At 37.5% G+C, this 25,116-nt stretch overlaps 1 protein-coding gene across 7 annotated transcripts in view; it reads left to right on the top strand.

Annotated features, from left to right (window-relative positions):
• The window catches only part of CCDC102B (coiled-coil domain containing 102B), a 286,189-nt gene that overhangs the window by 169,133 nt on the left and 91,940 nt on the right, over nucleotides 1–25,116 (top strand). The gene's annotated exons all lie outside the window — the stretch shown is intronic.

Here is a 25,116-nt window from a genome sequence, read left to right as displayed (position 1 = left end):
CACTAGAGATTTCATGAAGCTTTAACAAGCAACTGGACTTTTAGGATAATTTCATAACTTCTGGAGCGTTATTTGAGTCTATTTACATGGCATTAAAATGCTCAAGTGATTCTCATTGAATTGCTTCTCTCTTCAATGTCTGACTTATACCATTGCTTCATCTTTGGCATTCTTGAATATTTGCAGGGTCACTTATGTACCTTTTCAGTATGAAAACATGGTAACCCTTGAGCACAATCACATCAGCAACACCAAGTCTGCATGACGCGCTGCTTTCCAGCGATGACACGACATCCACAGGAAATGCTGATCCATGGGAATATCTTGCCAGCTGTTCACACAAAGATTAGAACTGCTCTCACAGCTTTACTTCACTTTTTCCACTTGTCTGAAAACTGTCGGATGACAATGCACTAGACAATTTCTACATCACTAAACATGATCAAACATCATTACTTTCAAGCAGTGTGAGCATTATATTTATATTTAGTTTAAGAAATTATAAAAATATATCTCAATTTATTCCTTTCGTAGGCATGAGGACTATGACAAAGCTAAATTTACATTTTGGTAATACAAAAGTAATAATTACACGGAAGAAGGAAAAAAGAATAGGAAAATCACACTCTCAGACATCTATTATTTTCTATATTTTGTTAGGCGTTTTGCATATGTTATATGAGTTAATATTTATGAAGCTGCAGTAACCCTGTAGAACTGTTATTCACAGTCTGATTTACAAAGGGAAGACTTGAGATTTGGAGACATTAAATGACCTGTGCCAACAGCACTCACACAGCGGAAAAATAATAATTTGAATGAAACTTTTCCTACTAAAGCCAGTTAGGATTCTGCGTCGCCATGCCACTGTGACAGGAGATCCAGCACACATGACAATCTGGGCCATTTCCATGAGCATGATCTGTAAGTTGTTGGAATTCACTTCTGATTAAGGAATTCAGAAATTTAAATTTCTTCAGCGTTTTTTAATGCTTTAGTTACCATCTGCCCTACCATGGTAACCATTTGTTAAAGCTCAGCACTGCCAAATGTTGCTGATGAAAGAAAGCCTTTATAATTTATCTATGGAGATTTTAATATTAGTGACCGAATTTTTAAATCTTCTTTTTGAACTTGGTGAAGAACTTTGTTGCCGCATGGAATATTTTCCAGAATCTCTACTTGAGATCAGTTGATGTTTATATATAAGACAAGACTCCTCCTGCAAAGACAAACTTAAACACATCTAATATTATCACTCTCTTCTTTTCCATCAGAAAAGCAGTGCCTATAGTATAGGGCCTTGAATTTGGAATTTGAAAAGTCTCTTGTCTTTCCAGCAAATGTTGACTTAGAGATGTATTCTTAAAGCACATGTTGGTCCTTTATTAATTGTTTAAAATCAACATTATTTTAAAGTGAGTTTACCTAATAGGGGTGCTATAGACAGACAGCCACACAGAGGGAGACCTCCCTTTAGGAAAACATAGTGTGTGAAAATCTGCGTTTATTCAGAAGACAGCATAGGGTCATGGAGAAGAGATTACTTTCCATATTAAAGCACATGTAGGAACATAAATGGAGTGGAATTCATTAAATTAGAGTACTTAAAACATATTCATTATTTTTCTAGTATTCAAGAGTATTTCCTTCTGTTTTTGCCTCTTCACGTTGCTGGTTCTCTCCATTTATCCTGTTCCCCTCTACTTCTTCCAGAAGGGAAGCAGCAGTATTAATTTTCATTCTTTTATGATGTATCTGACTAAGAAGGCTGATCCATGGCCTCTCAGTGACTTTGTCTGTGCTGAAGATAAACCACTAGCTTCCATGCAGAGGAAGGACAATTTTCCCTGCTGCAGAATTTCTTAATATGTTTGGAATTCTTAGTCTCTGAGAAATCCTGCTTCCTCTCAACACATTGCATTCTACCACCTTACACTCTCCTATTGGCAGATTAGAATTATTTTCTATTATTTGAAAACAAGAAATTTATTTCTTTGCAAAATAATCCTCAGTAAATTTGAGTTATTTTGTAGTGGCATTAAATTCATTTGACATTTTCCTGACTGTATAGTATTCCAGAGGAAACGTGAATCCATACTTGTAATGCTTTCATAACTACTTGAGAAGGTGTGTGCATGTCAAGAATAATGGAGGGAAGTATATCTAAAGTCAACGAGAAATATTTTCAAAGTTTGGATTCAATATAGTCAGCCTTTTATAGACTAAAATAAAAAAATCTATGTGTATGTTTGTATTATGTGTTATCAATTACCAATTCATTTTGTGCAGTAGGCTGTATGTATGCTTCCCGTGGAGGATAGATTCCAGTTGGCTACTTATGTAGGAAATTAATTCCTCCTTCCATGTCTCTACTCTCAACATTCTATATTGAGAATATTAAGTAATAGAAATTCCATTTAATTCTTTAGGAGTTTCAGGTAACTTTTAAGTTTTTATTTAAATGGGAAATATTCTCGTGGGTTTCATTGAATTCCTGAAACATCTTGAGAGTGAAATATTAACTAAGTTGCTGGGTCCTTTAGTAATGAATATGGTGACTGCCCTGGATCTTGGCAGAATCATCCGCCTTTGGATTTGTTCCTTGACAGTGACTGTCATTTGCTTCTCCTCACAGGAGCACAGGCCACGTTTTCCATTAGTGGAGGAAAACATGATGACACACTGTTTTCCTCTTGCAGACTTCACCTCTCTGAACTAAGCCCAGTAACACACATATTCCATTGCCTTTTAAGATGTGAAAGTCTTTATCTGGGTTTGAAATATTAGAAAACAAACAAATGTATTAAAACTTTATCAATGTTATAAAACAAATGTATTTTAATGTTAAATTAAAGGGATGTGTTAAATAAATTGCCACACATAGACATGCATGATTAATGCAAATTTGTATTTTCTCAGAACTTTTAAAGAAGAGAGTACTTTACATACAAAATTGTTTTATATACAAAATCATTCACATTAACATGGAAACAGTGGTGATAGAAGGCATTTATATCATTCAATCTTATATTTTCAAACAAAATTAGATATGATGAGATTATGGGATTATGAGAAAATTTTCTATTTTAGATAGTATAAAATGTTCATGCTTTTTTTGTTAATAAGAAAAACCATTGCATTTCTTTAAAATGAATTTACAATAATAGTCTTTTATGTAATACTTAGTATATGACTAAATTTACGGGCATTTTTAGGATATTATTTGTTGTAAAAGTTAGAATATACCTATAAAATAATCAAGCTATTTTCCTAACAAAATTGGTATTGGGAAATTAATAACGAGGCTTTGAAATTCTTCTTAAACTTTCTCATTCTACAAATTGTAAGTTTTTTTCACTTTGAATGTTCTGTGCCTCTGGTGTTATATGTATGCACATATAAAAATAGCATTTTTATAGACATATTATGGTAATTTAAGTGCTCTAAAAGGGTATAACTTGACACTAACTAACATGCCACTTTGTGAGTTTTAATAGAATTGTAAGTGCTTTTACATATTCATCTTCTCTGGGAATCTATACATTTATTTTTAAATTTCATTAAGATGTAGGACTTCTGAACATTTTACTGCAGGTATTATTTTCATATACTGAGTATATGTATTATAAAATAAAAATTTTTCCACTAGATATTTTTGCTAAGGTATCCTGGAGAGTTAGCTCCTGCTTTCCCAAAGAGCAGCCAAATTAGTATTTGGAAATATCATCCTAAGAATTGCAATATTTTCTAATATATTCTGGAATATATTCCATCCTTTGATTTGTTTTCAGTTTTTTTTAATTATGTTGAGGCAATATGTTTCTTTAGTTTTATGATGTAGTTTTGAAAAGTAAATAAAGTTTTCCTCCATTTACCTTTTGAGGAGTCTCTTTGGATTTCGCTCTTAACTCTACATGGCAGCTTATAAATCTGTGTCTTTGGTCTGGTTCCCTTATGTTCAGCCCTCTGCCTCCAAATATCCAAGAAGTGAACGCCCTTGGGTGACTCACTAACACCTCCACACAGCATCCACTCTTTATTTCTAGTTCCAGACAAATCGTGCTTTTCAGTAGTAATAATATTCTCCTTCATTCCACACTCAAAACATTTAGTTATTATTGTACCACCATTTTTATATCATTGCCTGTGTTCAGAAATTGATTGAATTTTTGATTGGTTTATTGGTTGACTATTATTTTATGCATTTTCCAGTCTATCCATTCTTCCAGTGAACATTCAATAATTATGTATTGACCACTTATATTTAGGTCCTGAACTGGGCATCGTATTGCTGTTGTTAGTGCCATTGAGTCAATTCCCACTCTTACAGACTCTGTGCACAGCAGAGCGGAACCCTACCTGGTCTTTTTGTGCCATCGTCTCACCTTCCAGTGCAGTATTAGACAATGCACTGCTGAGATTCATTTGGTTTTCACGGCCAATTTTTTTGGAAGTGAGTGGCCAGGTCCTTCTTCCTGGTCTGTCTTAGTCTGGAAGCTCTGCTGAAACCTGTCCACCACGGGTGACCCTGCTGTTGTTTGAAGTCCTGGTGGTATAGCTTTCAGCATCACAACAACAAGCAGCCACCACAGTATGACAACCGACAGGCAGATGGTGTGGTTCCCTGATGGGAAAATGAACCCGGGCTGTAGTGGTGACAGCACTGAATCTTAACCACTAGACCAAAAGGGCAGGTTAGGCACTGTATAAATAGTCGTAAATCCAACAAAGTCATTGCCTTCATGGACCTTAGCATCAAGTAAATAGGAAAATGCAATTCAAATCCTGTGGATGTTTTCCATATGAATATGTCTGATATCCATCTCCTAAATTTCCATTATTTTCCCATCAATAATTCAAGCCCATATATGCTGGCAATCTCTAGGCTTGCTTTCAATGATTCCTACAGTTCTGATTGTTTTCCCCTAATCAAAGATATTCTATGACTCCCTCTTTTCTATTAAAGAGAAGAATCTAAACTATTCTTCCTATTTTTTAAGGCATTGCTGCATTGATTCACTCCTTTCTTCATGCGTCCATATATTCATTTGTTATATCTGTGATTATATACAAACGAATCTCAGGCAGTACACTTTAGCATCGTGGGGATTGGCAATGAAGGAGACTCAGTCTTATCCTCAGGGAGCTTGAAGCCCAGCAGAGGAAAGGATTTGTAAACCCATATTCCTAATCTAGTCTGAGATAGGCCAATCCTGTTCTTTTATTAATGGTAGCATCAATTTGGGGCTCAAGCTCCTCCATTTTCTTCAAGATCATGAATCATAGGTTGTTATATAATTTGCACAGTATTAAAAATAATCTATTAACCAACAGGAGCATTTAACCTAAAACAAGAATTATTTCATCTGGAAAATTCTGATGCTGCTGTGAACTATAGCTTGAGGCAGAAATCGGGTATTCAGGGATACAAAAACTTTATTCAAATTCTTAATAATCCCAAACTCGTATTTTCAGATTCTAGAGCTCCCAGTACATTCATATCACCCAGGCAATAAATACCCCTTCAGTCTGTTTTGGAAAGTGGAATGCTTGAATAAGGATTCTGCATAAAAGAAAACTAATCAACATGTGAGAAAAACATAACTTTAATGGTCATCTGGAACATGCATATTCCAATGATTATTCAATAGCTTTCCCTGCTTATTAGATTAGCAAAAATTAAAAGTCTAACAGTGCAAGTATGACAAGATGTAGAGAAATGCGAACTAACTCATTTTGGAGAACAATTTGGCATCATATAGTAAAATCACGTTGTAAATATATGACATGCTCTACTGGTGTCACCATTTAACCAGTTCAAGTGGTATGGAAACCACTCTTTGCATCTCTGTACTCTCCCCCGTTTATAATAGAACCATCTTAAATATTTCCTCTGTAAACCTTGAGAACCTCATCAGATAGTGTTATAATTTTTTCTTTAACTATCAAACATAATTGGAAAAACTCAAGAGGAAAAGGAAAGTCCATGACATTTACCCATACTTTTACCCTTTCTTTATTTTTTCTTGATGCTCCAAGATTACTTCTTTCATTCTTTTTAAAGAACTTCTTTTAACCATTCTTTTAGCATAGGTTTATTGCTGACAAATTCTCTTAGTTTTCTTTCATCTGAAAATGTCTTCATTTCCAACTTCATTCCTGAAGAATAAGTTTGCTTGAAATAGAGTTTTAGACTGACAATTCTTTTCTTTCCCCAGCACTTGAAAAATGTTGAGCCATATCTTATCAGCTTTAAAGGTTTCTTATGAGAAATCTGCTGCCATTTGAATTGTTTTTCCCCTATAGGTGAGGAGTTCTTTACTGTGGCCGCTTTTAAGGTTTTCTCTGTGTCTTTAATTTTCAGCAGTTTCACTGTGACGTGTCCTGGCATGCATCGCTTTGAGTTTATCTTGTTTGGTGTTTGCTCACCTTCTTGAATCCATAAGTTTATGACTATAGTTGACTCCCACTCAATGCCTGAAACCACGAATAGTACTGAACCCTATATATACTACACTTTCCAATTTACATGCATCCCTGTGATAAATTTTAATTTATAAATTAGGCATAGTGAGAGATTAACAACAACAACTAATAAAATAGAACAATTGTAATGACAGACTTTAATAAAAGCTATGTGAATGTGGCCTCTCTCTCTCTCTCTTCTGTACTCACACTTCTAATGATATGAGATGATGCAATGCCTATGTGACGAGAAAGTGAGGTGAATGATGTAGGCATTGTGACACAGCGTTTGACTACTGTTGACCTTCTGACGATATGTTAGAAAGAGGATCACCTGCTCCTGGACCTCGGTTGACTGAGGGTATCTGAAACCTCAAAAAGCGAAACCCTGGAAAAGGGGGAATTACTGTATTGCCGTTATATTCCTACTAGTGCTTTTTCAGCCCCAATCTCTTTCTCCTCTTCTTCCGAGACTCCAATGACATGAATGTTAGACTTTTAATACCAGTTCGACAAGTCTCAGAGGCTCCGTTCATTTCTTCCCAGTGTCTTTTCTCTCTTCTGTTCAATGTGTAACTTCTATTGTTCTATCTTAAAGGGCAATGCTTTTCTCCCCTCTGTCCCCTCTGTTCTGCTGTTGAGCCCATCCAGTGACTTTTTAAAAATTTTGGTCATTGTACTTTTCTAAAATTTCTATTTGATTCTTCTGTATATTTTTTTTTCCAAGGAAGATTAGCCCTGAGCTAACATATGTCAATCCTCCTCTTTTTTCTGTGGAAGACTGGCCCTGAGCTAACATCCATGCCCATCTTCCTCTACTTTATGTGTGGGATGCCTACCACAGCATGGTGTGCCAAGCAGTGCCACATCTGCACCTGCTATCTGAACCAGCGAACCCTGGGCCACCAAAGTGGAACGTGTGTGCTTAGCCGCTGTGCCACTAGGCCAGCCCTATCTTTTATTTCTTTATTGAGACTTTCTATTTCTTACTGAGAATTTCTCTATTTTTATTTGTTTCAAGCATTTGTAATTGCTTGTTGAGTATTTTTTTACGGCATCTTTAAACTCCCTGTCAGATAATTTCAACTTCTAAGTCATCCCAGTACTGATGTCTGTTGATTATCTTTTCTCATTCAAATTGAGATTTTCCAGGTTCCTGGTATGATGAGTAATTTTTCATTGAAATCTGAACGTTTGGGGTCTTATGTTATGAGACTCTGGATCTCGTTTAAAGCTTTTGTTTTATCACCTACCCCAGTAGGTGAAGGGCTATACCACCTTGGTACTTCCAGGTTTTGGTGAGAGTCCAGTTTCTCCACTCAGCCTCTGTTATCACTCACGGGTAAGAGGCTCCTCGTGACTGTGGGCAGAGGTACTAGTTCAGGCTCCCCACTGGGCCCCTTCTGGTATTATCTCACAGAGAGGTGAAGGGGTTCCTTGTTACTGCCTACCGCGTGGTCTCCACTGACACTTTGGTATGGTTTTACACTGTCTGATACTTTCCCACAGCTCTTGAATACTCTGTTCTGTTTTTCCACTTTATTTTATCCTTCTGTTTCAGTTTGGTAAATTTCCAATGACCTGTCTTCAATGCTATGCTTCTTCCCAGGACTCTGCTCAGTCTACTGGTGATCTCTGTCTGATAGTTCCAACAGCTGTGTCATGGCTGAGTCAGGTTCTGATGATTGTTTTACCTTTCCAGACTGTGTTCTCTTGCCATTTTATAGACCTCATAATCTTTCATTGAAAGCTGGACAAGTTGTATAGCACAATAAAATACATAAGTAATTTTCTTTTAATGTCTGGAGATAAGAAAGCATTTCTTTTTATTAAGCCTTTAGAGTGTGAGTTCGTGTTGATCTAATCAGATTTTGGGTGTTTCGGGTGCTGGTTAATGTCAGAGGGTTCATGTCAATATCTGGTCACCCTTTGACTTTGGTTCATCCCTGCTCCCCAGTGAGAGCCTGTGTCTTGCAGCCATCCCTGCAGTGTTTGACTGTTATTTTGTTAATTTGTCGAGGGGATGAGAGAGGGAAATATTCTGGGATGTTCTCACTGAGCCTCAGTGTTAGGCAGGTAGTGTGGACTGGGTATCAGGGAAGTGGCCTGCTCAAGTGTCCTTGCGCTTTATCCAAACATAATGCTGGATGTGGCGTGTATTCCTGCCTCTCCCACAGGAGTAGAGTTTTGTGTTTTGTTGTTTTTTTTTCTTTCCTGATCCCCTATTGGCAACCATTAGTGCAATAAGGTCAACTCTTGTATTTTGTTTGTGACTGTACAGGGCCTAGGACACAGTAGTTGCCCAGATATTTGTTGACTCGGTAAATAGTGTATCTTCATTACCATAATATATACAGTCATAAAATATGTGCCACGAAGTTCACTTTTTTTGGTGTTTTTTTTCAGGGTCATATTTATTCTTCCATATTATAGGATAACAAAACTATTCTTAGTAAACTATAATCTTTTACTTCTGCATTATCAATTTGTATTACAAGACATTTTTCGATGAATTATCTTTCCATTTTTTATCTACCACTGTGAAAATTATACAACAATCAAAAATATTAGAGCCCCCATTATCAATAGTTATAAAATTATTTAATTGACCAAGAGTAAAAATATTTTGTAATGTACATATAGATATTTATTCTGGTAAGAGCAAATTACATACCTTTGAAATATAATTTCATTACATTTCAGCAAATCTTACATCATGTAAATCCATCAGCCATGGCTATTTTCCTTATTGAATTTGAGAATGAGAAATTTAGGTTCCTTTTAAGCTGTCAGAATGAGAGAGTTTCATTAAATATACTAGCGAATGAGAAATGGTATATTTATTGCTATGGTAATCATAGACTGACTGTATTTCAGTAGTAAACAGAGATACAAAATTAGTAGTAAATCTTTAAAGAGCATTTATTTCTTTATCTTTCAAGTTATTTGGATATTACTTTATTGCCTACAGGAAGAATGTAGCTAGGACTTTATTTTTAGATGAAATAAATCAAAATATAAAGAACAAGAACTTCTACTATAAATTAGAAGTAGCATAAATATTCATGATTTTTTTCTCTTACATAATTCTTCTTTTAAAAATATTTGTTAGAAAAACAACTGATGCTTCTGTGTCATGCCAAACTTGGGGAAGTGATATGCTTTGAGAATTACTTGTTCTTATGTGATTCTTTAAAAATATGTAGGTGAGGACGTCATCATTCCAATTATTAGCTACTTTTCTTTTTTCTGCCTAGTTACTAATCCCATTTTTCTCACATATTCACAGTGTGCCCTTGGGAACATTTAACTTGTTTTCCCCTCAGTTTCTTCATCTGTAAAAGGGTAATATAGTAGTACCAATATTGTTTGGAGACTTCTGTGATTTCACATTTATTAATAACACAGAACAGCCTTTAGCCCATGGGTCATTAATACTATATTGATATTATTATTTTCTGAATGCAATATGCTTTATCATTCTCTTTCGAATAACATTATTTAACCTAAAATATTACAATAAGTTAAATATAACACATGGAATCTGCAATAATTTTGGCAGTCAGGAACTAGGGTAATGCTTGCATCCTAGATTATAGGTGCTATATTTAAAAATGTCTTGCTATGAACATAAGACTCATAGTTTGACTCAAGGGATAAATAAACTAAATGTGATTTCATTATGCAGCAATATATATATGTGGGTGTTTGTGTGGATATATGTATATATGCACATATATATGTATATATGTACAAATCTGAAAACAAATATTTGGTCATAGTCAAGGTAGTAATATTCAAGAAAACCAATGTGAAATAAATATCCCAAATAGAAAAAGATTACTTTCACAGAGAACACTGTCCTTAGGAATAGTAATAAATCATATTAAAAAATATCTTTCATCAAAATTTATTCTTGGGCCAGTCTGGTGGTGCAGCAATTAAGTTCACACATTCTGCTTCTCAGTGGCCCAGGGTTCCCTGGTTTGGATCCCGGGTGCGGACATGGCACCACTTGGCAAAAGCCATGCTGTGGTAGGTGTCCCACATATAAAGTAGAGGAAGACAGACATGGATGTTAGCTCAGGGCCAGTCTTCCTCAGCAAAAAGAAGAAGATTGGCAGTAGTTAGCTCAGGGCTAATCTTCCTCAAAAAAAAAAAATTATTCTTAATGATCTTTTTAATCAAATTCATTTTGTGTAATTCCAATTTTTCCATGTTTCTTTTTGTTACTGGATGTAGACATAAAAGTGTGCTGGCAAAATTATGATACGTAATTAGGATCCTGCCTCCATCTCCCCATGGCTTTATGGAGCTGGTTATCACTGTGACTGTGCAGGCGCATGCTCAGTTCCACTTCCTTCCACTTTCCCTTCCTCACATTCATCCATTTTGTTCCCCTCCCCCAGCCATTGTCTAATGAAGCTACATTCACATCTACATATATACAAATACTTCTAAAGGAAAAAGTCAATATTTTGAAATTTGCTCCAATTATTAAAATTTATGATCACCTGCTGTGAAACATAGTGTTTTCCCCCCTCGCTCCCCTTACTTCTATCTGCCTTGATGACTATATGTTGTCTCCTGCAAGTATACCTGATAAAATTAATGCCCACACCCTAAGGCCAAAGCAAGACAACATGCATATCTTTAGTCACAAGAAATCACTAGAAATATTAGAATAGTAGTTAGAAAGGTAGATATATTCTTTAAAAAAACAAAAACAAAAGCAAAAACAAACACTAGATTTTCGAATTGCATACTGAATTCTTTCCTTCAAAGACAAGGTTGGAATTTGGGGTCTGGATTACTTTTTCTCATTACTTCGTGTTTCCATGTAAGTTTCCTGGACCTTAGAAGAAGAGGAAAAAGGTACATGATGCTATTTTTGGCAGCAGGAAGCAGACATTTACAGTCTTGCCTGCCTCTCCCCTCTGATCTGCTTGCAGAGCGCGGGGGTCTCCAGAGCTCTGGTGTGGTGCTGAAGGGGCGTGCCTACACACTTTTCCGAAGGCATGGCCCCCCTGTGCTGCTGTCTTTCTGCAAATGCTAGGAATTCCAGTCTTGCCCTGCAACGAAACCAGGTTCCCTAACAGCGTTCTCTAACATTTTAATTTCTAGCTGTTCAAGTTTGCTCTCTCAACTGGCTCTGAACCATTGGGAAAAGGTTTGTTACCTATTAGGCCACTTAAAATCCCAACGGTAGAAGATCCAAGATGGCACCATGAGTAGTCCTCTTTGTCTCTCCCCCCTTCGAGTCTATAATCATTTGGACACTCATCGCTTAACAAAGGATATCCAGATAGCATCTCAGGATGTCTGAGAGACCCACGCAACTATACATCGGAAGGCGGACAGACTTCCCTCTGGGAGGAGGTGGAGATAGATGAAAATTCTCCGACCCCGACCAAACGGCCTAGTACCTGCAAGTGGCTTTCGTCCAACGGATGCCCCCAGAAGATCAACACACACATAGGGCAGGAGCGAGCGCACACCAGAGGAGCGACAGTGGAAACAGGTGACCAGAGCCCCACCTAAACCCCCCGCAATTACTCCTAAATGCAGAGGGAAACTCCAGAGTTACACACCTGAGCCCGCGGGGAGAGTCTCACCCTGCCATTGGTGGGGAGATCCCGTCTGGTGTCCACGGCGCCCGGAGGGTTCCAGAGAGAATCACAGAGGTAGCAGCGGCCCCCTGGTTGCCACTGCCTGCACGGTGGGGCAAGGGATTGCCTGGAGATCTCGGAGAGGACTGGGGCTGGGTGGAGCTCCAGAGGCCAGCTCCGCAGCCCGGGGGGGAAGCTCCAGAGTTCCGCCCAGGCAGCAGACAAAACTCTCTGTCTGCTATTAGCGGAGGGGCCATTCCCAGCATTCACAATGCCGGGAAAGTCCCGGAGAGAATCCCAGAGGGCGCGGTGACCCTCAACTCCCGCTGCCTGCCCAGAGAGAAGCCAAGAGGGCACGGTGAGCCCCAACTCCCGCTGCCTGCCTGGCAGGGCAAGGGGCAAGGGATTGCTGGAGATCTCGCAGAGGACTAGGGCTGGGTGGAGCTCCAGCGGCTGGCTCCGCGGCCTGGGGGGGAAGCTCCTGAGTTCCGCCAGGGCAGCAGACAAAACTCTCTGTCTGCCATTAGCGGAGGGGCTCCTCCCAGCATCCACAACACCAGGAGGGTCCCGGAGAGGAGAATATCAGGCAGGGCAGCAGCCGACCAGCTACCACTGAAATCAGGATCTCAGGCTATCCCCCAGACAGGGCAAAGGGCTCCCCGAGTTCCTGGGGAACAGGACTGGGGCTGGGTGGAGTTCCAGAAACCCGGCTCTGTAGCCTAGGGGGAAACCCTAAGGCTCACAGCAGCCTCAGTGAAAGCCTCTGCACAGCACTAGTAGAGAGCACCCATCTGGCAGCCACAAGGCTGGAAGACCCCGGGACAAAAGTGGCATAGCTAGGTGAGCTAACCACAGACTGTAGAAGATGCCAATAGCTCTGCTGCGACCCATAGTGGACAAGTGAGATTTTGTGGGTGCCGACAGAGATGGAGTGGCAAATATAAGTGATCCTATCCCTGGCTGTTGGAAAAGCCCATAACACTGTTGCAGACCCCAAGGAGGGAGCACGTCTAGGTAGGCTGCAACAGTAGGCACCAGCAGCCTGAAGCCCCCCCGTGACGGCCCCCACGGCAGAAGAGGGAATCCACAGGACCACTGTGACTACAAGGAGGGGCCCAGGCCCAGTTAGCAACTGCGGATAGGGTTCCTGGTTGGTGCAGTATAAACAGCTGCTCCCCCACCACACCAGCAGAAACAAGTGGAAGGAGCAACTAAACTCTATCTCTATGCGGAGGCACAAATCTACAACATCAAGCAATATGAAAAAATACATTAAATCTCCAGAACAGAAGGAAAATAACAAATACACAGAAAACAATCCCAAAGAAAATGAAATATATAACCTAAATGACGGTGACTTCAAAACAGACATCATTAAAATACTCAATGAGTTAAGAGAGAATTCAGATAGACAACTCAACGAGTTCAGGAGCTATGTCACAAAGGAGTTTGATAGTATAAAGAAGAACCGAACAGAAATACTGGAAATGAAGAACACAATAGAGGAGATTAAGAAAAATCTAGATGCACTGAACAGTAGGGCAGATAATATGGAGGAAAGAATTAGCAATTTGGAAGATGGGAATATAGAAATGCTGCAGGCAGAGGAGGAGAGAGAAGTAAGACTAAAAAGAAATGAAGAACTTTCCGAGAATTATCAGACACAATTAGGAGATGCAACATAAGGATTATAGGTATACCAGAGGGAGAAGAGAAGGAGAAAGGGGCAGAAAGCCTATTCAAAGAAATAATGGCTGAGAACTTCCCAAATCTGGTGAGAGAGATGGATCTTCAGGTGACAGAAGCCAATAGATCTCCAAACTTTTTCAATGCAAGAAGACCAACCCCACAGCATATAGTAGTGAAGCTAGCAAAAGTCAACGACAAGGAGAAAATACTAAGGACAGCCAGGCAGAAGAAACTAACCTACAAAGGAACCCCCATCAGGCTATCAGCAGATTTCTCAGCAGAAACTTTACAGGCTAGAAGAGATGGAATGATATATTCAAAAATCTGAAGGACAAAAACCTACAGCCGAGAATCCTCTACCCAGTGAAAATATCCTTCAAATACGATGGAGAAATAAAAACTTTCCAAGATAAACAAAAATTAAGGGAGTTCATTGCCACAAAACCTCCTCTTCAGGAAATCCTCAGGAAAACCCTCATTCCTGAAAAATCAAAAAAAGGAAAGGGGCTACAAAACCAAGAGCAGAGGAGATAAGTACAAGGACAACAACAGAGAGTAGCAGCTCTTCATCAGAACAGATTATACCATGGGACGAGAAACAAAGGAAATTGCAGAAAACCGGAAAACAAGACATAAAATGGCAGTGGTAGGCCCCCACATCTCAATAATCACTCTAAATGTAAATGGATTGAACTCCGCAATCAAAAGACACAGAGTGGCAGGATGGATCAAAGAACAAGACCCAACAATATGCTGCCTCCAGGAAACACACCTCAGCCCCAAAGACAAATACAGACTCAGAGTGAAGGGATGGAGAACAATACTCCAAGCTAATAATGAACAAAAGAAAGCAGGTGTTGCTATACTAATATCAGACAAGGTAGACTTCAAAGCAAAACAGATAAAGAAAGACAAAGAGGGACAGTATATAATGATAAAAGGGACTCTCCACCAAGAAGACATAACACTTATAAATATATACGCACCCAACACAGGAGCACCAAAATTTGTAAAGTAACTCTTAACAGAACTAAAAGAAGACATCAACAACAACACAATAATAGTAGGGGACCTCAACACACCATTAACACCAATGGACAGAACATCCAAACAGAAAATCAACAAGGAAATAATAGAATTAAATGAAAAATTAGACCAGATGGACTTAATAGATATACATAGAACACTTCATCCAAAAACAGCAGGTTACACATTCTTCTCAAGTGCACATGGAACATTCTCAAGGACTGACCATATTTTGGGAAACAAAGCAAGCATCAATAAATACAAGAGAGTTGAAATAATATCAAGCATCTTTTCTGATCATAATGCTATGAAACTAGAAATCAACTACAAGAAAAAAGCAGAGAAAGGTGCAAAAATGTGGAGACTAAACAACACGCTTCTGAACAAATGATGGATTATTGAAGAAATTAAAGAAGAAATCAAATATTATCTGGAGATAAATGAAAATGAGAACATGACATACCAAATCATTTGGGATGCAGCAAAAGCAGTCCTAAGAGGGAAATTCATCGCAATACAGGCTCACCTCACTAAACAAGAAAAAGCTCACATAAACAACCTCAAACGACACCTAACAGAACTAGAAAAAGAAGAACAAACAAAGCCCAGAGTCAGTAGAAGGGGGGAAATAATAAAAATAAGAGCAGAAATAAACGATATTGAAACAAAAAAGACAGTAGAAAGGATCAATGAAACAAAGAGTTGGTTCTTTGAAAAAATTAACAAAATTGACAAACCTTTAGCCAGACTCACCAAGAAAAGAAGAGAGAAATCTCAAATAAATAAAATTAGGAATGAGAGAGGAGAAATCACAACAGATACCAATGCAAATACAAGGGATCATAAAAGAATACTATGAAAAACTATATGCCAACAAATTGAACAACCTGGAAGAAATGGACAACTTCCTAGACTCCTACAACCTCCCCAAACTGAATCAGGAAGAAATGGAGAATCTGAATAGGCCAATCACAAGTAAGGAAATAGAAACGGTAATCAAAAACCTCCCCAAAAATAAGAGTCCAGGACCAGACAGCTTCTCTGGAGAATTCTACCAAACAGTCAAAGAAGACTTAATACCTATTCTTCTCAAATTATTCCAGAAAATTGAGGAAGATGGAGTACTCCCTAACACATTCTATGAAGCCAACATCACTCTGATCCCCAAACCTGACAAGGACAACACAAAGAAGAACTACAGGCCGATATCACTAATGAACATAGATGCAAAAATCCTCAACAAAATTCTGGCAAACCAAATACAGCAATACATCAAAAAGATTATACACCGTGATCAAGTGGGATTTATACCAGGGACACAGGGATGGTTCAACATCCGCAAGTCAATCAACGTGATACACTACATCAACAAAATGAAAAACAAAAACCACATGATCATCTCAATAGATGCAGAGAAAGCATTCGACAAGATCCAACACCCATTTATGATAAAAACCCTCAATAAAATGGGTATAGAAGGAAAGTACCTCAACATAATAAAGGCCATATATGACAGACCCACAGCCAACATCATACTCAATGGACAAAAACTGAAAGCCATCCCTCTGAGGACAGGAACAAGACAAGGGTGCCCACTTTCACCACTCCTATTCAACACAGTACTGGAGGTGTTGGCCAGAGCAATTTGGCAGGAAAAAGAAATAAAAGGAATCCAAATAGGTAATGAAGAAGTAAAACTCTCGCTGTTTGCAGATGACATGATCTTATATATAGAAAACCCCAAAGAATCCATAGAAAAACTATTAGAAATAATCAACAACTACAGCAAAGTAGCAGGGTATAAAATGAACATACATAAATCAGTAGCATTTCTATACACTAACAGTGAACTAACAGGAAAAGAACTCAAGAACTCAATCCCATTCACAATCGCAAAGAAAAGAATAAAATACCTTGTGATAAACTTAACCAAGGAAGTGAAGGATCTATACAATGAAAACTACAAGACTTTCTTGAAAGAAATTGACAACGATATAAAGAGATGGAAAGACATTCCATGCACATGGATTGGAAGAATAAACACAGTTAAAATGTCCATACTACCTAAAGCAATCTACAGATTCAATGCTATCCCAATCAGAATCCCAAGAACATTCTTTACAGAAATTGAACAAAGAATCCTAAAATTCATTTGGGGCAACAAAAGACCACGAATTGCTAAAGCAATCCTGAGCAAGCAAAACAAAGCCAGAGGAATCACAATCCCCGATTTCAAAACATACTACAAAGCTACAGTGATCAAAACAGCATGGTACTGGTACAAAAACAGGTGCACAGATCAATGGAACAGAATTGAAAGCCCAGAGATAAAACCACACATCTATGGACAGCTAATCTTCGACAAAGGAGCAGGGGGCTTACAATGGAGAAAAGAAAGTCTCTTCAACAAATGGTGCTGGGAAAACTGGACAGCCACATGCAAAAGATTGAAAATTGACCATTCTTTTTCACCACACACCAAAATAAACTCAAAATGGATCAAAGACCTAAAGGTTAGGCCTGAAACAATAAGTCTTCTAGAAGAGAATATAGGCAGTACACTCTTTGACATCAGTTTCAAAAGAATCTTTTCGGACACTATAACTCCTCAGTTGAGGGAAACAATAGAAAGAATAAACAAATGGGACTTCATCAGACTAAAGAGCTTCTTCAAGGCAAGGGAAAACAGGATTGAAACAAAAAAACAGCTCACTAATTGGGAAAAAATATTTACAAGCCACTTATCTGACAAAGGGTTAATCTCCATAATATACAAAGAACTCACACGGCTTAACAACAAAAAAACAAACAACCCGATCAAAAAATGGGCAGAGGACATGAACAGACATTTCTCAAAAGAAGATATGAATATGGCCAATAGACACATGAAAAGATGTTCATCATCGCTAATCATCAGGGAAATGCAAATCAAAACTACACTAAGATATCACCTTACACCCGTTAGATTGGCAAAAACATCCAAAACCAAGAGCAACAAATGTTGGAGAGGTTGTGGAGAAAAAGGAACCCTCATACACTGTTGGTGGGAATGCAAACTGGTACAGCCACTATGGAAAATAGTATGGAGATTTCTCAAAAAGTTAAAAATAGAAATACCCTATGACCCAGCCATCCCATTACTGGGTATCTATCCTAAGAACCTGAAATCAGAAATCCCAAGAGTCCCTTGCACCCCTATGTTCATCGCAGCATTATTTACAATAGCCAAGACGTGAAACCAACCTACATGCCCAGAAACTGATGATTGGATAAAGAAGATATGGTATATATACACAATGGAATACTACTCAGCCATAAAAAAGACAAAATTGGCCCATTCGCAGCAACGTGGATGGACCTCAAGGGTATTATGTTAAGTGAAATAAGCCAGTCAGAGAAAGACAAACTCTATATGACTCCACTCATAGGTGGAAGTTAACATATTGACAAGGAGATTTGATCGGTGGTTACCAGGGAAAAGGGGGGGTGGGGGGAGGGCACAAAGGGGGAAGTGGTATACCCACAACATGACTAACAATAATGTACAACTGAAATCTCACAAGATTGTAATCTATCATAACATTAATAAAAAATTTAAAAAAAAAATCCCAACGGTGACATAATAGGTACTCAGTAAATCTTTTTGAACAAACTAAGGAATAAATTTCAGTAAATTGACCTTTGGCTTCAGAAACAGGCATGAAAAGGTATGGGATATTAATGACATAATACATATTACTTTAACTCTGATGAAAATTGTAGGAATCTTTTAATGATTCAATTTGAATTTAATAAAAAATTATTGACATGGTGAATTTTGCTCCTTTTTAAAACTTTGTTACCACTTTGTGTAGTTTTCTTAGCTCTTTTAACAGAAATGTTTTCCCTTTGTTTAAAAGTTACAGATAACTTCTAAGGATCAACAATAGTAAAGAAAAAGGAACACATTTGCAATTTCATATAGGATATTCGTAAATTCTTTAATCATGGAATGCTTTCATTTAGAAAAGATTAAACATACAGACAGTAGATTTCTAATGTTCTTGTAGCGATACTTGAGTAGGAAAGTCTAACAGTGATACACTCAAATCATTGAGTCTACTTATCGATTTGCATTTTGCTGCTGTGTGCATGTAGTACTTAATCTTTAAATGGCCTGGCCACAGACATAATGGATTGTCTTCGTAATTTAAGGATTGCATTTTGTTTAGGTCCCTGTTTCATGGGCAGAGCTCTCCAGTGTTTTTCATATAATGGCAATGTAATTGAAAACAAGCAAACCTATCATTTATTGAGATAATGTCTAATTCTGGACACAAAGCAAACTAGAAGATAAGGATCAAATATGATCCAGGGAAATATATAAATGGTTACTTGGTCACGAAATAGTAAGTCACTTTTGTTTTCTTCACAATAATGATGACGTTGTAGGATGTAGTTGACTGGGCTTAACCCACCCACTCCCAAAGCTGACATACTTGTTTATTCAGCAATGTCTCTGATTTAGATAGAAGAAGTGAATAACATAAAGCTTAGCAACCAAAGGCATGGTACCTGATGTCAGTCTAGAATGCTTAAAACTGATTGTAGATATACTTTTTAATATACAGCATTGTTAAAAACTTATTTACTATTATTTAGCAAGACATTAAATTGCTAGTGCTCACAAATATACCATGTTTGTAATTCTTTCAGCCCTTTGTTTTTGCATAAATAGCATATTTTTTCAGAAAAAGAGATTCCAAAATTATGGCAAAGATGCTTATTGTTTTGCAACCAGATTTTTCAATGCTGACTAATTTTTTTCTAATACAAAATAGTCACAGGTCTGCTTCTCACTGTTTTGCAAAATCCATATTGAATCCATTGCATCTTACCTGCTGCAGCATCAAATCTTTGCAAGGGCTGAGCCACTCTCTATATGAGTCACGTGAAAAATATTCAGGCTGAGATAAGGGAACCAACTATGAGTCCTTCGTGATCTTACAAACTTTTATCAGTAATTATGTTGGAAATGTGATTTATATTTAACCATTTTATTTCTAAGTTTTGAAATAATATTCAACAACCGAATACCTCTTATTAAAAAAAGTTAAAGTCTAGCTGTTCGAGGCCATCTTTTTTCCTGTTTCTTTTATCGACATAAGAAAAAAATGATTCTTGTTGGCTATAGTTTTTACATGCAGTAAAACCCTTAAATATGCAACAGCTGACTTTCTTGAAAGCTTTTTCACCTTGGTATACCAGAATTATCTCTTATAACTATGATCTATAAGAAAACCACATGACATCATTACATATGTGGCTCTCTTCTCCAATCATTATTAACAGTAAAATTTACAAAAAAATCATTTGAAACATTTAGATAGGCTTTTCTTAATAGACAGAAAAATAGTCTATCAAAATTATCTCCTTCAACCCTATACTATGTTGAAAAACACTGTGTTAAATGCTATGAGAAATTTAAAGAATCATAAAACATCACATCCCTCAAGAGACATGCAAATTATTTGAGAATGTAAAACATGTCCACATGGAAAGATTACAAGGAGCAACACCCACCGTCAAACGGGCAGCATAGGCACCTCCCTTAGGCACCAACTCCAATTCTAGCTGCACTTATTACTATGAAATGAATTTTTCAGGATTGATTATTCTGGGAACTCTGCATGGCCCTTTGTCTTACAGCACAAGTTTCTAATCTTTTATTTTCTCATGAGAATTCCGTAGGTCAAAGCAAAGCAGACGTGCAGCTATTAAATATTTAGCGCATGAGTTTTGTCTTAAGAAAACAATAATGAGATTATAGAGCAATCTGTTATATATATATAAACTCTGACCAAATATTGGAGGCAGGAAGCTGACACCTCTCATGCAGTATATAATGTTTGGGAATTCTCTGTGAATTAATTTTTCTGATTTTCTCTCCAACAGTTGTTTCCATAGATATAGTCAAACTTTTGCTGAGTCATTAGAGGAGCATCATTTCAGATATTTGTTCTGTTGAAAGAACACTAATAAATGAGGAATTAAGGCTATGAACTGCGGGTCCATTTCCAAGTCAAAGCATGTGGTTTGGGAATATTTTTCTGAGGTTGACCTGCTTTTCGGTGTACCATCGTTACCCAATAATATGATTTCACGAACAGTTGCCTAGAGACTTTGTACTCTCTTGTCTTGGGCCATTCTACAAGTGATTTCTTTCATTTGGTAATTCTCTCAACAAATGCTGTCCCTGTTATGTGCAGACAGAAAACACACCCGCCTCCCACAGTGGCACTTTCATTTTTGAAAATTTTCCCCACGCGACCACGACATCTGTGTAGACCAGCCCCGGGGACCTCAGGCTCTTCAGACTTCCTCACAATCAATTTTGTTTTCCTCTCTCTTCTGGGAATTTAGGCTTTATTTGTACATATAGCAATAATTGAAGGTTTTTGTTCATAGGATTCAATAGCAATCCAGATGCTTTTCAGAGAAGTTTCCCCTGAGGAGACATTACCCATAGAAAACTCCCTTTTTTCAGTAAATGACATTTTCTTTCTTGCTAAAATTATACCACAGTTTAAAAAGTATAAAATTTTTTCTCTTAGGTTTGGTTTAGATTTCAAGCAATTGATACTTATATTTCTATTTATTCTTTACATAAACTCTACAAAAACAACCATTTGACTAATGATATTCAATATTCCATTAAAAACTTATTACATTTTCAAAATTCTTAAAAGTATCAATATTTAAAAATTAGTTATACATGCTCAGAGGGGCTGGCCCCGTGGCCTAGTGGTTAGGTTCGCGTGCTCCACTGCAGGCGGCCCAGTGTTTCGTCACTTCAAATCCTGGGTGCGGACATGGCACTGCTCATCGGACCACACTGAGGCGGCGTCCCACATGCCACAACTAGAAGAACCCACAACGAAGAATACACAACTATGTACCGGGGGGCTTTGGGGAGAAAAAGGAAAAAATAAAATCTTTAAAAAAAAAATTAGTTATACATGCTCAGAATACTAATTATTTTAAAACAGCTGCTATTGGTCTTATTTTGATAACAAAAATGATTTGAACTCATGTAGAAATTTCGGAAAATACAGAAAATATAACAAACATTAAAAAGAATATAAAATCATTAAATTTTCATCTGCAAAATAATTTTCAATGATGCATTATAATATATACGGAGTAATGCACTTAACTAAAGCTTAGGAAGTGATATTTAGGTCATCTTTAGCACACAGCTGTTTGTTGCTTTTGCAATCATTGGGTCCAGTAGGACACATTTTAATTATTATATTCGCATTGCCAACACTGTCTCTAAAAACGTAGTATCAATTTACTTTCATTAGTAATGGACAACTAACTTCTAAATCCTATGACAATTTAGACATATTCCTGTGTTTGTGCCTTCTTTAAATTCATCTGTTTGTCTATTTCTGTCATATACCGCCTGGTGTTAAATATTGTAAGTTTACTGCATTGTAATTCATAGAGTGAGGATTGCAGTGTATTTCCTTTTCAAATGTCCCTGCCTGTTTTCTCACACTCATATTGGCAGATAGCTTTCTAAATTATTGTTCTATGTTCCTAAAGAAAGTCCCATTATGAGCCCCTTCATATGGATGACATTAAATTTGTGATTAATTTACAGATTGGCTCTGTACATCATTCATAACTCTTTATACTATTTACGTCTTTTTTCTCTTTAGAAAAGTTTTTTTATTTTCTTCATATACTTCCTATAAATTTCCTATTCCTATTATTCTTAGATATTTCATGCCTGTTTTGGCTGATATTAATTGGATCTCCTTTTGTATTATAGTTTCTCTTAGGTCAATTTTGGACTATAAGAAATGCTACTGTTTGTATGTATTTATTCTGTAACATATAATCCGATTGACCATAATGTGTTTTCATATTTTTTAGCTTATATCTTGGGGTTAGCTTGTCTATACTCTTATGTAAAGAATGATGATTTTGTCCTCATATTTTTAATATTTGTAACTTTTAAATATTCTAAAACGTTGACTTGGCCAAAATTTAAATAGCAACACTAAAAAATAAGTTTGAAAACAGATATCCTAGGCTTTTTCCTGATCTCACAGGCAAGGTGTATGTTTTAATGTTAAGCATGATGAAGATGATGATGATGGACTATGGAGACTGTATGAGTCTGTGAATATCTTGCTCATTCTAATTTACTGAATTTTTATTTTTTTGAATATATTTTTAAATTTTAATCTAATGCCCTTTGGACTTATATTGAGAAGATTTAGGGCTTTTTTCCTTCCATTTAGTATTAATGGGATGAATTATATAAATAACCTCCTAATAGCAATAACATTTCTGCCATCCTAGAATAAGCACTTCTTTGTCATGTTTTATTGTTCACTGTAATTTACTGTCAAATTCTGTTTGCTATTTTGTTTAGGATTTATCAATTTATACTTAATTTTTTCATATTCAGTTGAAAAAGCTTATTTTTATTTGAAATATTTGTTGAATAGCTTAGAAATGCATTTCATCATTTCATTAACAACCAAATTTACTCTGAATGTGGGAGAATGATAGATACTATTTATACTAACTCCTTAATGTACTTGATGACTTTTTACGAAGGAGGTTGTGGTTTGATTTTTATAACTTAGTGAGTTAATGTAATATAGCTTTCTTTAGACTCTATTGTGATTAGCTACAGGCCTTTGGAACTTATCATTGATTTGGGTGAAAATACAGATACAGTTAAATGCTTTGAAATAATGTAAAACTCAACATGGGCATTGAGGGGATCTTATCATTTGTTTATCTAGCAAAAGCACACAGTCTTTAGGTCTGTTAATCTTCATTTTGTCTGGATCACCCCAAATGGAAACAGTGAACGCCATCAAATTGCAGGTGCAGACATACACACATATGAGCTGTTGAGAACCAAGCCTGGTGAACTATCAGTCCATTCTTACCTGCAGGAAGCTCTGAATTAGTCCATTTCCAGAAGCAGAATGTGGAGTTAACAGCTCCAGTCTTGTCATCATGATACATAACTGTATACTACCTGAGAAAGGTTGCTTTTTTTGTTTGGTAAAAAGAAATAAAACGGATCCAGGAAGACGTGGGTGGAGTTTCAGCATTAAATAGGGCGGTGAGATTAGGTTTCACTGAGAGGGTGACACTTGAGCAAAGATTAGTAGGAGGTCAGAGAGAAAGCCACATGAATATCTGGAGACAGAGGAGAGGCTCAGCCAAGTCCTGTGCTGCTCCTGGAACTGAAGTGTTCCAGGCTCTGTGGTTGAATCAGCGGCAAGGCAGAGTGTGGAAAAAGATGAGGCCAAAGAGGTGACAGGCGGTCTGTCATTAGGGAACTTGTAGGTCATCATCATGACACTGGGTTTTACTATGAGAGAAAAGGGGGACATTGTGATTTTGAGCAGACGAGTGCACCATGTGACCAATGTCTTAGAAGGACCAAGGATCACTGTTGCTGCTGAGAATAGGTTCTAGATGGGCAAGATTATGCATCCCAATAAGGAGGCTATTGCAGTGATCCAGGAGAGAGTGGTAGCTGGGGTCCAGGAGGGAGTGACAGCAGTAGAGGTAACATGGTTGTTACCCAGTGGCTGTTTTGTTTCTGTTGTTACTTTTCTTTGCTTTCAAATTTTCTAGAATCACCCTGCTTTACTTAATACTAAAAGTTCTTTTATGAATTAAAATTTACAGTTGATAAAAGATAGAGGAAAAATGGCTAATGGAGACAGGTATACTTAGTTCCAATTTAAAAGCATCTGGAGGGGGGGCCGGCCCGGTGGCGCAGCGATTAAGTTCGCACGTTCCGCTTCTCGGCAGCCCGGGGTTCGCTGGTTCGGATCCCGGGTGCAGACATGGCACTGCTTGGCAGCCATGCTGTGGTAGGCGTCCCACGTATAGACTAGAGGAGGATGGGCACGGATGTTGGCTCAGAGCCAGGCTTCCTCAGCAAAAAGAGGAAGACTGGCAGTAGTTAGCTGAGGGCTAATCTTCCTCCAAAAAAAAAATAAATAAAATAAAAGCATCTGGAGGAAGAAAGAAAGAGGTTGGGAGAGGGAGAAAGGGAAGCAATGGGAAGGTGAAAGGAAGAAAGGTCTTCATAACCGTAAAGTACAACCCCCTACAAAACTTCTCCATTTATATGGGAATGCTGGTCTCTGTGCTGGTAAAAAATAAAATAATAATGATGGACTTAGAATCTCAGAGATTTACCAAAACAAAGAAATACTACTTGCTCATTCCACAAACTTAATGTGGAGGTCTGTCTGCTTCTCCTATTCACTTGGGGACCCTCTCCCAGAGGGTC

This window comes from Equus asinus, chromosome 7 (assembly GCF_041296235.1).
Source record: "Equus asinus isolate D_3611 breed Donkey chromosome 7, EquAss-T2T_v2, whole genome shotgun sequence".
NCBI lineage: Eukaryota > Metazoa > Chordata > Mammalia > Perissodactyla > Equidae > Equus > Equus asinus.
The sequence above is the reverse complement of the archived record's forward strand: the minus strand, read 5'-3'. Positions and strand labels throughout refer to the sequence as shown.